Source organism: Heterodontus francisci, chromosome 25 (assembly GCF_036365525.1).
Source record: "Heterodontus francisci isolate sHetFra1 chromosome 25, sHetFra1.hap1, whole genome shotgun sequence".
In the NCBI taxonomy this organism is placed as follows: domain Eukaryota; kingdom Metazoa; phylum Chordata; class Chondrichthyes; order Heterodontiformes; family Heterodontidae; genus Heterodontus; species Heterodontus francisci.
The window spans coordinates 33,969,748-33,985,403 of record NC_090395.1 but is presented as its reverse complement, the minus strand read 5'-3'; the positions used below and the strand labels follow the sequence as shown (position 1 = coordinate 33,985,403).

The 15,656-nt window shown below is 43.3% G+C and overlaps 1 protein-coding gene across 2 annotated transcripts in view; it reads right to left on the bottom strand.

Annotated features, from left to right (window-relative positions):
- Positions 1-15,529, bottom strand: part of pacsin1b (protein kinase C and casein kinase substrate in neurons 1b) — a 447,488-nt gene extending 431,959 nt beyond the window's left edge. The window contains exon 1 of one of the 2 annotated variants that reach the window (XM_068057059.1): positions 15,513-15,529. The gene's annotated coding sequence lies outside the window, so the exon portion shown is untranslated. Of the gene's footprint in view, positions 1-15,368 lie in introns of both variants that reach the window. The other variant, XM_068057058.1, reaches the window with a different exon arrangement.
- Between the last annotated feature and the right edge of the window lie 127 nt (positions 15,530-15,656).

Genomic DNA, 15,656 nt, shown 5'->3' with positions numbered 1-15,656 from the left:
GCACAGCCACTCACTAGGGGGCCAATTGAACCATGTAATGGCCCAATTAAGGACCACTTCCCACCCCCGCGGGTATTTTTCCCACTTCGGGAGCACCCGCCACCATGTGGGGAGACAGCCAGGTTAACGCCGGCGGCCTCCCAGGGGGCTCCCAGAGAGGGGCCATCCTTAATGGGCGTTACATGTCTTCGAGGGCATCCTCATCCTGGAGCTGCAGCCTCAGCACTGGCCATCGCTAGCGGCGGCACTGTTGAGGCTGCTGAGCTTCTGGCCCTCTGATTACATTGACAGCTCTTGGGGGCGGGCTGCCATTCTCAATTGGCCAGTTAATTGGCTGCTGCTGGCAAAATGTTGCCCCAGGATACCACCGCCCACCGGAGTGGGGTCGGCTCCCACTTTTGGCCCCGGCTGCAGGACTTCAGCTTCCCTGGAAAAATTCAGCCCTATGGCTCTGAAAATATGATCTTGGATTAGAATCTGTGGATCCTTACATATAACACCAAATTCCTTGTGAACGAGATGGAAATAGTGGATTCTGCACATTTTCTACAGTACCAGAGCAAAGAGGTTCCTAATGTGTTGTAACTAAAACAGCTCACTCAGATTCTAAGCTTAAACAAAGTAATTTAATTTAGAATAATGAAGATCCTGCTTCAGCTTTAAATAAAAGACAGTAAAAGTCAAAGAATGTACTGTTTTATATCACTTTCCCAGTCAGAGCCACCTCCTTTTTAAGCCAGAAATGGTGGGATAGGAGACAGCTGCCTTCTGGGAAAGGCATTTGAAGGGCATGACTGCAAGTCTGTAGATGAAAGATGAACACAGCAACACAGACCTGCAGATGAAAAAGCAAGCTTTACATCATTTCCAAAGATTCTCCTTGCTTTCTGCTTTGTAAAGTTCTGCTGTCTAAATATCCTATAGCAGGTTAATAGAAGTTTTTAAAAATTCTGCAGCAGTCAAGCACTCATTTACAAAATCAGTCCCACTGTCAGTGACCTTTCTTAGGCTACAGAATGGCATTGTTTTTGAAAAATATTGCATTGACTGGATCCATTCTAAATATGATAAGCAAATAACTCCATGTCACTGGCATACTCAGAACATTTACACTTGCTGTTCTGTGCAACAAAACAGATGGTTACTTCAAAATATATTATAAAAGACACATGTTTTTATACTTTAAACCCTCTATGAATTTTTGACTATTTTGCAATGGAAAGGTTTTGGGATAATTAATATCAAAATGTTATCAAGTTAAATGTCACACTCAAGGAGTTAAATTCTTTAAACAGCAGCACTGGGAGGGGTGATTTAGAATCCAAATTGCTTAGACAAAACAAACTTATTTCACATTCCATTAATCATCCACATTTAGTATTGTTGGAATGGTCCTATTCATTTCAACTTAGCAGAGGTAGTTGCCAGAGAGCTTTTGCCCAAGGAAGGACTGTACACAGCTTAACTGGCAGCCCTTTTGGACACCCCTGGACAGGGAGTCGAGGTAAAACTGCTAACGTCTTGTCTAACTCATGGACAAAAGGAAAAAGATACATGGTCCAGGCATGTTTAGCAAGGTCAGGAAAGGGAACCTGGCCTAGTGAGAGAAAGCTCACTCATATTTAAGTTCCTGAACCAGCCAAATTCAGGGAAAAGGCTGAGTAGAAAAAATAATGAGTGCTCCTCCTTGGTCTACAAAAAAAAACAATGGCCAATGCCAGCCCATGCACAGCATTCCCCCCTCCCCTAACACAGTAAGACACAGATTCACATCAATAACTTTTTTCCTAAATCAAGTTCCTAATGGTCCTAATGTCAGCCATGCAGTTCAGGGAGGAAGGTCTGGGATCAGATCATGGACTTGCCCCTTCAGACAGGGAAGGATGTGGTCAAAGTGGGAGAAAGAGAAGCCCATTTCTATGACTAGACCAAGAGAAAAGAAAGAAAGGGCTGATTATGCTGTGTGTGACTCTCTTTTTTAACTTGTGGTTCTTTATGTCACATTGGTGGTTAATCAGCAGAAGGGCCATTATAAATGCACGTCAGTGAGATGTCTAACAGCAATCAAATTAAAGCATTCAGACGACAGCATACCCTGCAGACTGAAGCTTCAGAACCATTATTATGGTCAACAATATTCTTATGTGGAGAGAAGTGAATTGATTTTTGAAGTAAACAGCATTGACAGCAGTCAGTTGGTGTGATAATGCAGATGTCTTTGTTAAAGATGTGCTAGAAAACATAGAATCTCACAGCACACAGCACTTGCTGCTGTTCAATATTCAGTGTATTCACACCTAATCTGTACTAATGCTTTGTCTTTCAACACACCATTAACATATTGTTTGCCTTTTCTCCGTGACCTTTTGGTCAGCTATGTGGCCTGGTCCAATCTGCACCTTCTCCTTTGTTATCTCTTGCCCCACCCCCACCTCACTTGTTTATAATCTGTGACTTTTCTAATATTTGTCAGTTCCGAAGAAGGGTCACTGACCCGAAACTTTAACTCTGCTTCTCTTTCCACAGATGCTGCCAGACCTGCTGAGTGATTCCAGCATTTCTCGTTTTTGTTTCAGATTTCCAGCATCCGCAGTATTTTGCTTTTATTATAGAATCTCACAGGATCTTGGACTATTTTATGGCTGAATTATACAAATTCTATATGTTATCAGCGGGGACACTAGCTTATGGTGACTGCATAAGACTAATTTTGTTTTCATTACATGGGATTTTGAAATTTTGACAATTGTTTTGGAGATCACATTGAACAACAATTGCAATTATCTAGCACCTTTAACTAGAAAAATGACCCAATGTGCTTCACAGTGCCATGAGGAAAACCTGACATTTTTCTCTGAATATTGTAATCAATGGCTTTGGTTAACAAGTTATGTGGATGAAATGCAGACATAATCACTGTACTGCAAATACAGCACTGCGTGTAAATCAATGTTAACTCTACAACTGTTAACTACAAAGAACTTGAAACAATTTGTTCAGCAATATTGAATCTACATCTGTTGGTTTTAATTTTTCACCGCCTTAAGCAGTTACCAAGGCCTGGCAATTCGATCATGCCCGAATACAAACACGAAGGGACAGGGTACTCAGGTAGGGTACATGTTAACATCGTCACAAACAGCACGTGATATTCATTCAACTGCAAATGTTTTCACTGGTCACTTCTGTTGCTCTGCTTTCCCTTCACACTAAAAGATAATGCTTGTCCTTTTCTTTCATTTCAAGTGCTGAAGATATGAACACCACCCGAGGAAGAGTAGTCTAGTCTTCTTGAAGATGTTGCATCTCTTGATCTCACTCTTGTAAGCCCCAGTTCAGATATTGGCACACATGTACATTATGATCTAGGCAAGAGGAGGGTGTTCACATGATGAATCACTGGCCAAGTGTGCAGGAACTAGGACAGGGTGATAGGGATGCCACAGGTGCCAGATTTCCAGAGAGAGAAATTGCATATTAACTCAATTGTAGAGGGCTCAGAGCAATGTCCCAGTCTGAACGCTAATGGGCATATTCTAGGAAATGCTAGGTGGATAGTCAGAAGCTTTTTCCCCAGGGTGGAAGAGTCAGTTACTAAGGGACATAGGTTTAAGGTGAGAGGGGCAAAGTTTAGCAGGGATGTGCGAAGCAAGTTCTTTACACAGAGGGTGGTGAGTGCCTGGAACCTGCTGCCGGGGTAGGTGGTGGAAGCAGGTACGATAGAGACGTTTAAGAGGCATCTTGACAAATACATGAATAGGATGGGAATAGAGGGATACGGAAGTGCAGAAGGTTTTAGTTTAGGCAGGCATCAAGATCGGCGCAGGCTTGGAGGGCCGAATGGCCTGTTCCTGTGCTGTACTGTTCTTTGTTCACTGTGCAGTCTGCCAGCAAGCATGCACACAATGTCACAGAGCAGGAGGAGTCAAGCTCCAACTTATTTCAAGGCTTCGCACACAGCATGGATATTCTATCCAATGTGGACCAAGTGGTCAATTCCATCAACATGACAGTGGTGCCCACCATCATGGACCCTTTCTTGACAGCACTCACAGCCGCAATGGAAGCTCACTCTGCTGCCAAGGTGCTGGTTAAGCCTGGTCCCACATGATGGCACGTTATGGAGCATGCAGCAAACAACCACAAATCTGGATATCCACTCAGGGCTGTACTGCAAAGCTCCTTCTGAATAGTCCAGGCAGTGGAAGCGTTGCTTGAGCATGAAGATTGCTCGTTCGATGACACATCGAGGGAGTAGAATCCCTTGTGATTGATACTGTTCCCAGACTAATGATGGGGAGCCGCAACGTGGGTGAAGCCTAGTGTTCCTTCACATTGCTTCGTTTTGTCCATGGTGAAGGAAATGTAGGTGTTTCTCCTGGCATAGAGACCCTCGTGACCTCCCTGATAGAGGTGGGCTGTGAAATGAATATGTCGCTTATGTCACCTGCTGCAGTCTGAAAGGAGTCTACGATTTAAAAAAGGTCATGGTAACCTTGGCAGCTATAGGCAGTCCTGTCCATGCACTGGCACAGGCTCAAGTTACGACAGCAGAAAACATCATAGCTCAATGATAGCCTCCTTTGTTAAGCGACAGCACCTCATACATAGTTGCTTAGTGAAGCTGAGGAAGAGAAGTGCCTCTGAATACCCACTGTGGTTATAGCCTCCTTCACAGTGCCTACCTTCTCATCCCTCTTATGGCCCCTGCTCCCACTCTTTGCTGCCTTCCTTGCTGCACTCCCTCATACTCCAGTCCCAAAGGCACCGGACCATTCGTGACTGCAGTCAAACTAATTATAACAACAGTGCGATACCAGCAAATGCCTGTTCTGTGCAAACAAACTGAACATTCCAGACTGATAAAATAGTCGAAAAACACCCAAAATTTAACCAGCTGTCTGAAATTATAAACAATTAACTAACCTACCACTTTGGCATGTTCCCTTTAAATACTGTTGGTGCGAGGTCCTTCCTGCCAGTTAGTACACATGTTGCTGGGGGTGTTCAGCACATAGTGAGACAGATGCTGTGTAAACCAAAATTGGAAAAGAGTCCTGAATTAAATGCAAGACCCTATTTAAAATAGCTGATGAGTGTTTTCCATCATCTCTTATGCACTCCTGACACAAGAGAAGCTGAGCCAATATGGCGGGCAGCACACTGACAGATGAAAATGTGTGTACGTTTCCTGCCCGCCAGTTTGGAGGCTTAGGTGCCCAAAAAAACAGGCACAGTGCTGTCAAATTTCTAGGCCAAAAAATTGATTGAGCACTCCAGCAGATCAGCTGATGTAGCACTGAGCCAAAAAGACCAGAACGTTGTAGGTTTGATTCTCAGTCTACCTTAAGTTAGCTAATCTCAGCCAAGGCAGCAACAGAAGCATTACAATTGGCCACATCACTCCTGGGCTTGGTAGTTGAAAATAAATTTGCTAGTGTGCCCATTCCTAAACACTGACCCCAGCACAAATGGGTGCCTTGGATGCAAACTGGATTGGGCGTAGCAGCAAAGCTTTCACTGGTCAAATAGCCTATCCACACCACACTTTCTAGCCACTCGTGTGAAGAATAACCACTCACAGAAAAACTGCGGCCCCAAAAAGTCAGAAAGAAATTTGGCAAAATAAATATTTAAAAATTTGGTTTTAAAACTCTTTTGTTGAGCCTACTGATGTCAGTAAACACCAGTCCAGAGGCCCTCAAGGGCAGACTTAATTCTTAAAAAAATTCATATGTTTTCTAGCAAAATTATTTCCTTCAAATTTTAATATGAATTAAACAAATAAAATATTTATAAATTGTGAATATTTCTAATATATTATGCTAAAATCATTCATAATTTCTGCTTAATGTCAAGTCTTGGGATGCTATAAATTCCACACAGCCCGCGGAATTTCTATGAATTTTCAATCATTAAACAGTAACAACATTCAAGGAGCAAGTGCCAATCTTTGGGGAGAGGCCCGCCTTGACCCGCAACGTTGAGAAGGGCCCGCCGCATCTTACTGGCGGCGGGGAGGGACCTTGGTATGGCCCCCTGCCGCCTGGCGACAGGCCCTTCATCTTAATATTCAATTTGACAATAAAGAGATGTAAATGAACTTACCTGCAGGCGGTGGCCGTGACACGCTGATTTTACAGCTGTCGTTTGTACTCTGCGCGCCTTCGGAATTCCGTACGGAGTTCCGGGCGCGAACCTGGTGGGGAGGGGGGAGGAATAGCATTTTCAGGACAGGAGGGGTGGAGGAGCAGGGTAAACAATCTTTACTGGCTAATGGGAAAGTGGGAAGGGGTTGAGAGTCAAAGGGAATAAATTTTTGCGGGGGGAAGTTCGGAATACTATTAAAGGTTTATTATGGGGAAAGAATGCGATTGATGTATAATTTACCCATTAGGGGTCAGGAGAAGTGATTTATATTTGAAATGACACTTCATTGTTATAGCCCAGAGATTGGGACCTTTAAATTTTAAAACGCAACTGAAGGGCTTAAAGCCTTTAAAAATGGCACCTGCACAGTGGCACCAGACGCCTTACGTTATCGGGGGAGGCCGCTCTGCCCCTTCTATTTGAATGAGCTCCCACGTGTAATATCACGGGGGCTCAGGGACGGCGCATCCATGCGGATGCACGCCGCTTTCAGAGTGCGCCACCGCGAATTGCGGCACACTTGGAAAATTCAGTCCTCAATGTCTCTACGCGGTTAAAAAAAATTATTTAATATATTAGCTTGCAGATTCCACTAGACCACACAATGATTCTAGAATGTTAAAAGCAACTTGGAAAATTGTTCAATGTCTGGTATACCGTTTTGTAAGCGAGCTCAGCAGCAGGTCAAACGCCAGCATATTATGCCAGGCAGTGGTAGGATGCTTGTTTAAACCACAAAATGCTCAGCTGATAAATCTGCAAACTTGGATGGGCTGAGAAGGGTAAGTGGCTGAGAGGTGACAACGGATTTTCTGACAAAATGTTTCTTAGAAGATTTTTTTAATATATATGTAAAGGGATTTGATAGGGTAGATATAAAGAACATTTCATCTGGTGAGCAAATTCATAAGAAGAGGGTGCAATCCTAAAATTATAGCTAGGCCATTCAGGAGTGAAATCAGGGAACATTTTTTCACATAAAGGCAGCAGAAAGTTGGAATTCCCGCCATAAAAACATTGTGGATGCTGGATCAATTGAAGCTTTCAAGGCTGAGACCGAGAGATTTTTATTGGAAAAGAGTATCAAGGAATATGGAATAATACTGACCTGATTGAATGGCAGAAGAGACTCGTGGGGCTGAATGGCCTATTCCTAAAGTATGTGAAAAATACCTGCAACCAGTGTGCTAACAGGCAGGAAGGAGACCCTTCACCAGTCCCACTCAAACACTTACATATGTCACCTAGTGGACAGTTAAAGCCCAACACAGGCAGGAACCCACAGCCATGGAATCCACGGTGGCATTGTTTGCCACACTGCAAGCCCAACTGACAATCTTAAATATGTGTGGAGCATTTGCGTGTACTGGAAGCTACATATATTAATACACAGGGCACTGTTCTTTGCAGACAGAAAGAAAATGTACAAACATCGCGTCTGTTTCAGCTAAACAAAATAAGTGACAGCCATTCGCTGGTTCATTCCTCAGGGCAATGCCATGACCAGAGTCAAGCTGCCTGGTTTAAATTTCAAACAAAGCTTGGAAGTTAACTGTCAGTCACCATACACAGGTGCATTCTCTATGGCAACGCCTCTACCAATCAGAGTTCACTTGCCAACCAATCAGCACTCTCTTCTCATACAGTATAAAATTGTTGTTTTCCCTTACATTGGTATTCTTGCAGATTGTCCCCATGAGTGCAAGACGAAAAGCTTCGACAAAATGTCTTTATTTTCAGCAATACTCAAATTTTATCAAACCTGTTTCTAAAATCCAAGTGCAAAGGGGCAACATTATCAGGAACATAGGAACAGGAGTAGGTCATTCAGCCTTTCAAGCCTGTTCTGCCATTCAATCAGATCATGGCCAATATGTATCTCAAGTCCATTTACCCACCTTTAATCCATGTCCCTTGATTCCTTTACTGAACAAAAATGTACTGATCTCATTCTTGAAAATTTCATCATCCATAGCCTTTTGAATCTGTACTGTACTCCCTCCAAGACCAATATATCCTTCTTGAGGTGCAATGCCCAAACTCAACACAGAACCCCAAATGGAGTTTGACCAAGGTTCTGTACAAATGAAGCCATAACTTACTCCCCTTTGTATTGCAGCCCCAGTGAGATAAATGCCAACATTTCATTAGCCTTTTTCATTACTTTTTGTGAACATGGACACCCAACTCCTCCACAGTTCCTAGTCTTTTGCCTTTGAGAAAATATTTCAATTTGCTTTTCTTTGATTCAAAGTGGATGGCCTCACACTTCTTCACATTGAACTTGATCTGACAGTGTTTCCTACTTTATCTGCATCCCTTTGCAACTTCCTGGTTCACTTACACCTCTTACTGTGCCTCCTAACTTGGTGTAATCTACAAGCTTGGATATACAACTCTCCAGTCCCTCATTAAAGCCATTTATATCTATGGTGAAAAGCAGAGGCCCCAGTGCAGATCCCTGGGGAACACCAGAGTACATTTCCTTTATATTGACTCTGTCTCGTACCTCCCTATGAATCCATGTCACAAGGTTACACCCAATTTTGTGTGTTTTTATTTTTATCTATTCAAGTACTTTAATTCTCATTGACGTATTTAAAATGTCTGTAATCCTTCCAGAAAAAAATATTTTTGACTCAAAAGGCAGAATTACAATAGATTCCAGTGTCAGAAATTGCACCAAATATATTAAAACCAAAATTATTTGGGGATGCACCTCAGGTTCTCCTAGAGAATAAATCTCGTGTCTTCAGTGGTCAGATCTCCCTTCAGTAAGTTCTCAATCCAGCAATGCTGCACAATACACTGTGCTTTAGTCTTTTTACTCTGCAGGACATGTGATGGAATGTTGAGCACACTTGTAACTGAAGGTATGACAAGTCTATGTCCCACTGCTTTTCAGTCACAAGACATATATTTACCACTGTTTTTGTCTCTCAGCTTTCTAATGTCAGTTTTCTGGGTTAGCATATATGCTACAAGCCAATGGTCACTAGGAACAGAATTGAGACAGCCCAAACTCATCGCACCTAAAATTCGTACAGCCAGCAGACAAAGGAAAATCTCATCCCTGCAGCCTGGGCTAGATTTGAACCCAGATAAAGTAACAAACCCACTGCACCATTGAACAATTAAAAGCCAGTGCCTGCCTGCCTTTACAAACCAGTCGTGGTGTGGTTCACCACACAGTTCTTGACACCATTTCCTTCACCAATTCAAGACATCAAATTGTAGAATTTACTTCAAACATGATCTCAACCTATTACGAAACAAGTTTCCTGGAATCCTAACATTTTGATAAAACCTTTAACTGAATGTACTTGGATAAAGACTAACCAGTAATGCATTCTGTTTTTGCTTTGGATTTCCAGTATTCAGTTTTTCTTATTTATCCCGATTATAATCACTTTTTGTACCCAGCTTGCCCTACGAGAGCAACATTATAAATTACTGCAAGATCGACCTGTGGTTGGAAAGGCTGATTTATGCTACACTGCTCAACAGTACTTCCTGGTGGCTCACCAGGGAATAGCACTAGCAGCAGCCTTGGAAAACAATGACTAAATAGTATCACCCTCCAAATTTAGCAAAAAATGGATGTAGACGGCTTACTTAAGACAGATTGGGAGGATAACAATTACAAATAGAGCGTTTTCAGACTTTAAAATATTTTCATTTTTTTAATGCACCCCTTCCTCCAATGACATCCTTAAACAAGTTTAGTGTTATAGTACAACATTGCCCAATTACATAAATTCAAGCAGGCTTAAAGAAAAAACTGCTCTCTGTCGATCCATTTAGATTTAGAACTTCCCTTTGCATATTCATTTGCATTATTTTCTACTTGTGCTTAAGAAGTTATTCATTGTTAATTTGCAATTAGATGATTTGCAGTATGTTTATAATTATGCTTCAAAAAAATTCAGTCACATATTAATTATTGTTGTTGCTGTTTTTCCACCATTGAATGGACACTCAGGTGATTGACATCAAGCTAGACTCTGATGCTAAAAGACCTGCCAAGCATTGGTCACTTTGGATTTAGGGGAAGCGGTGGCGTAGTGGTAATGTCATTGGACAGGTAATCCAGAGGCATCTGGGGACATGGGTTTGAATCCCACTACGACAGATGGTGAAACCTGAATTAAATTAACAAATCTGGAATTAAAAGCTAGTCTGATGGTGACCATGAAACCATTGTCGATTGGTATAAAAACCTATCTGGTTCATCAATGTCCTTTAGGGAAGGAAATCTGCTGTCCTTACCTGGTCTGGCCTACATGTAACTCCAGACCCACAGCAATGTGGTTGACTCTTAGATGCCCTCTGAAATGGCCTAGCATGCCACTCAGTTCAAGGCAATTAGGGATGGGCAATAAATGCTGGCCTGTGACGCCCACATCCCATGAATGAATAAAAAGAGGTCTATTTTGATCAGACTTGCCAACTCTCTCACATTCAACAGGAATCTCATGTAGAGGAATGTGATCGCTTGTGTGCATGGAAAATACTGGTAATTCCTAGCATTTTTCCATTTAAAGCTCCCTATTAAAACTACAGGCTAGTGGCTCACAGTTGGGACAATGCAATTGTTCTTCAAATGCCTGAGGAAGAGTAAAATTGTCTCATATTGCCATTCCTGACTGTTATTCAATGATCCTACTTGAAATGTGTGTATAGACAAGAGTGGGCTCAATTATGATGCCCTGTGGTTGAATAGCTTGCTAACATTGCCACTGGCTCATACATGAATAATGGTCCCCTAGGCAAGATACAGAGGGCTGTTAATATATTGTAGAACTTTACAGTAGCAAGGGGTCAGTTTCTTCAGGACTGGAAGAGGAGAGGGCAGAAAATTGGCCAGAAAAAGGGCAGGGAACTAAAACTATAGTACCACAGGCCTAGAGTTTTAACAGAGGGCTTTCTCTAGGGAAATGCCAGGAATTAGCAGCACATTTCATACACACTGGATATCACAGGCATAAGACTGGAGCACACAATCCAACAGTTTTAATATGGGGCTTTCAATAGTATCTCACTGGGCTAGCCCGATTCCAGAGTATGTCTTGCTGTCCAGCATGGGATTTTTCTTTGCTCAGCTGACTGTCTAACATATGCAGAGATCCACCACCAATCTCCAAGTCAAGTTTCTGAGAAATCCACAGAGATAGAGTTTCCCACTGTCCTGATATTAAATGCACTCGGATCCAAACTTCAATACAGCATTGGCCAAAACATAGGCACAAGAACTGAATTGCATTGCTGAGGGGAGAGTGACTGCCCTTGAAATCAAGGTAACATTTAACCAAGTGTGACACAAATGAGCCCTAATAAACTTAAGTCAATAGGGACTGGGGAAAACCTCCAAAGATTGGAATCATACCTGGCACAGAGGAAGATAGTTGTGATTTTTGAAGGCCAATTATCTCAGCTTAGGACATTGGTGTTAGGATTCCTCGGGGCAGCATCCTCAGCCCAATTATTTTCAGTTTCTTAAACAATGACTTCCACTCCATCACAAGATCAGAAGACTGTTTGCTGATGATTGCACAGTGTTCACCTCCATTCGCAATTGCTCAGATAATGAAGCAGTCTATGCCTGCCTGTAACAAGACCAGCTAAACATTGAGACTTGGACTGATAAGAGGCAAGTAGCATTTCCGCCACACAAATGCCAGGCAATGACCATTTCCAACAAGGGGGAACCTAACCACCTTTCGTTGACACTCAACAACCAGGGGATTGACCAGAAACTCAAACTCAGTCCCGAAGGCTCCCCAAAAGGAGGATAATCGCCAGTTGGTGAATTAGGCAACTGGAGGTATTAGTCCTAACTGCCTCTAGGTATTCGGAGCTCCTTGTGACAGCACAACCCATCATAAACATGATGGTATTTCTAGCATCCTCCTGGTTACAGCAAGGACACGCAGGCCATAACCCAATAAATGGCAGTTCTTAGCCATTGGAGCTGCAAAGCTTTGGCAAAAGCTTCTTTCCTCTCTGCAAACCATTTGTGGTAGGCACCAATCCCAGATATTAAAGCATATGCTCTTATACCCTACTTTCAGCAGCTGTTGGCCCAAATCTCAGTGTCGGCGGCACAGTGGCGCAGTGGTTAGCACTGCAGCCTCACAGCTCCAGGGACCCGGGTTCGATTCTGGGCACTGCCTGTGTGGAGTTTGCAAGTTCTCCCTGTGTCTGCGTGGGTTTTCTCCGGGTGCTCCGGTTTCCTCCCACAAGCCAAAAGACTTGCAGGTTGGTAGGTAAATTGGCCATTATAAATTGTCACTAGTATAGGTAGGTGGTAGGGAAATATAGGGACAGATGGGGATGTTTGGTAGGAATATGGGATTAGTGTAGGATTAGTATAAATGGGTGGTTGCTGGTCGGCACAGACTCGGTGGGCCGAAGGGCCTGTTTCAGTGCTGTATCTCTAATCAAAATCTAATCTTCCCTTATCAGCCTGCAATGTGGTAAACCTACTTACATAGATCAGCTTTCAATGTACTAGAAAGAAAAAAAGACTTGCATTTAGACAGTGCCTTTCACGACCACCGGACATCTCAAAGGACTTTACAGCCAATGAAGTACTTTTGAAGAATAGTCACTGTTGTAATGTAGGAAACACAACAGCTAATTTATACATAGCAAACTCCCACAAACAGCAATGTGATAATGACCAGATAATCAGTTGTTGTGTTGTTGATTGGGGGATAAATATTAGCCAGGACACCAGGGATAACTCCCCTGCTCTTCTTTGAAACAGCACCATGGAATATTTTGCAGTCACCCAAGAAGGCAGATGGGGCTTTGGTTTAACATCTCATCTGAAAGACAGCAACTCTGACAGCTGCAGTACTCAGGAAGTACTGGGAGAGTCAGCCTTGACTTTTGTGCTCAAGCCCTGGAATAGGACTTGAACCTAAAACCACATCACACAAAGGCAAGAGTGCTACCCACTGAGCCACAGCTGGCACAGAACAACTTGTTTTTATACAGCACATTTAGTTGGGAGGAAATTTCTGCTTATCCAGTACCAATGTCAGATAAGCAGTCTGATAATTTAGTAACAGTGCAGAAGTCGAGATGGTGATGAGGTAGGATTGGATGACGTCAGCATACATGTGAAAACTAACACTGTGCTTTCGGATGATGTTACCAAGGGGCAGAATGTAGGTAAGAAATAGGAAGGGGTCAAGGATAAATCCTTGGGTTACCACCAGAGGTAACAGTACGGGAATGGGAAGAGAAGCCAATACAAGTGATAATCCAGGTACAATTAGATAGATAAGAATGGAACCGGGCGAGAGCAGTCCCATCCAGATGGACGACAGTGGAGAAGTGTTGGAGGAGTGGTCAATTGTGTCGAAGGCTGCGGACAGGTTAAGAGGGAAGAGGAGGATAGCTTCCTTTGTCACAGCCACATAGAATTGTCATTTGTGCATTTGATAAAAACTGTTCCGATACTGTGGCAGGGGCAGAAACCTGATTGGAGGGATTCAAACATGGAGTTTTGGGAAAGAAGGGCAAGGATTTGGAAGGCGACAACACATTCAAGGGCTTTAGAGAGGAAACAGAGGTCAGAGATGGGGTGGTAGTTTGCAAGAACGGTGGGGTCAAGTGTTGGTTTTTTGAGGAGAGTTTTAAGGACAGAGGAACAGCACCTTGAGAGAACCGTCAATAATGTCAGCTGACATGGGGATCAGGAGGGGACATTGGGTGGTCAGCAGTTTAGAGGGAATAGGATCAAGGCAACAGGAAGTACGTCTCATAGACAAACTGAGCTCAAAGAGTGCCTAAGGGGAGATGGGAGAGAAAAGAGTGAAAGATATGAGTTTAGGGCTAGGGCAGGGGAGAATTTTAGAGGATGTCTGGTCCGCTGGGCTTGTGGAAGGGAAGAAAGTGACAGAGACGGCTTATCAGATGGCCTAGCTCTCAGTGACAAAGACGTCCATGACCTTCCTGTAATTATTATTCCAGGATAATCCTGGAATAGTGAGCAGTTTTAGCAGACAGCAGCAGGACCTGACAGTGCTTTATGTGGTCCTGCCAGATCTAGCAGTAAATGGTTAAAACGGTTATCCGCCATATCCCATCAAGTCAGCATCTCTTAATGGATCAGAGGTGAGGGTCATACCAGAGGGAACAGCCAGGGTGAGAGAGAGTAATGATTTTATTGAGGACTAGGGCATCAAAGGTGCAGGTGAGTAGACAGTTGGGATTTTCAAATTGCAGTTGTCAGTGTATTACGGGACAGTTTTTTCCCCAGGGGCTGATACAGAAGGAGGTATGTTTAGGATGGAGAAGGGGGATGTGGGTGGAGAGTGGATACAAAGAAGGGATTAGAGATGGCTGTATCTGCTGTGATTGATACAATGGAAGTAGCTGAGTAGGTAATAGGAGTAAGCTCAGTGCTGCTTTTGATTTATCGGTTGTTATTTGAGTGGTTAGATTTTTGGGGGAACTTTGTCAGCCTTTTTGTTAAGCTCTACACCAGTTTGTGTGAGTTTTGAGTGTGTAAAGCAGATAAAGGGAACAGGTATAGTGGGACCTGGCTATTGAGGGGGTGTAAGATTTTGGCACCAGTCACCTGGATTACAGCCTTTCCCAGACTTGTACTTTCCAATGTTCCTATTGTTGTGAATAACTCGGCACAGTGGCACAGTGGTTAGCACCGCAGCCTCACAGCTCCAGCAACCCGGGTCCAATTCTGGGTACTGCCTGTGTGGAGTTTGCAAGTTCTCCCTGTGTCTGCGTGGGTTTTCTCCGGGTGCTCCGGTTTCCCCCCACAGCCAAAAGACTTGCAGATTGGTAGGTAAATTGGCCATTATAAATTGCACTAGTATAGGTAGGTGGTAGGGAAATATAGGGACAGGTGGGGATGTGGTAGGAATATGGGATTAGTGTAGGATTAGTATAAATGGGTGGTTGATGGTCGGCACAGACTCGGTGGGCCGAAGGGCCTGTTTCAGTGCTGTATCTCTAAACTAAACTAAACTCCTCTTCGAAAAAAACAGTTCCACGTTTTTACTTTTCGGTTCTGACCAAGAGAATCTGAAAGGTTAGTTTGTCCTTTCAATTTAAATATGCTAAGTGTTTCTGCATTTTAGTCTTTGCATTGTACATTCCCAGCACGTTCGTGTTTGTGGCCATACTGTTGACTGGATTTAATATATAATATGGGTCAGTCTGAGTTAATGATAAATGTCACTCACTGTGCTGGGGATCCCAAGTGTTCTCTGCATCGACAAGGAACTACAACTCCCAGCAGACACCACAGCCGAAGCTCCCATACATTTAGCTAACGGGGTTTACAAACCTCCATCCTCACCACAACACCATCCACCAAACCGCCTTACCTCCGCCTCCTGGCACAGCCGCTGCCCCGCCCGTTGAAATCAGGACTAACGGCTCCCACTCGAGACTTAGTTGTCCAACCCGCCATATTTTTATACTCTAATTGGAAAAATAACGATATTTTATACCTATTAAGCCAGTGTATA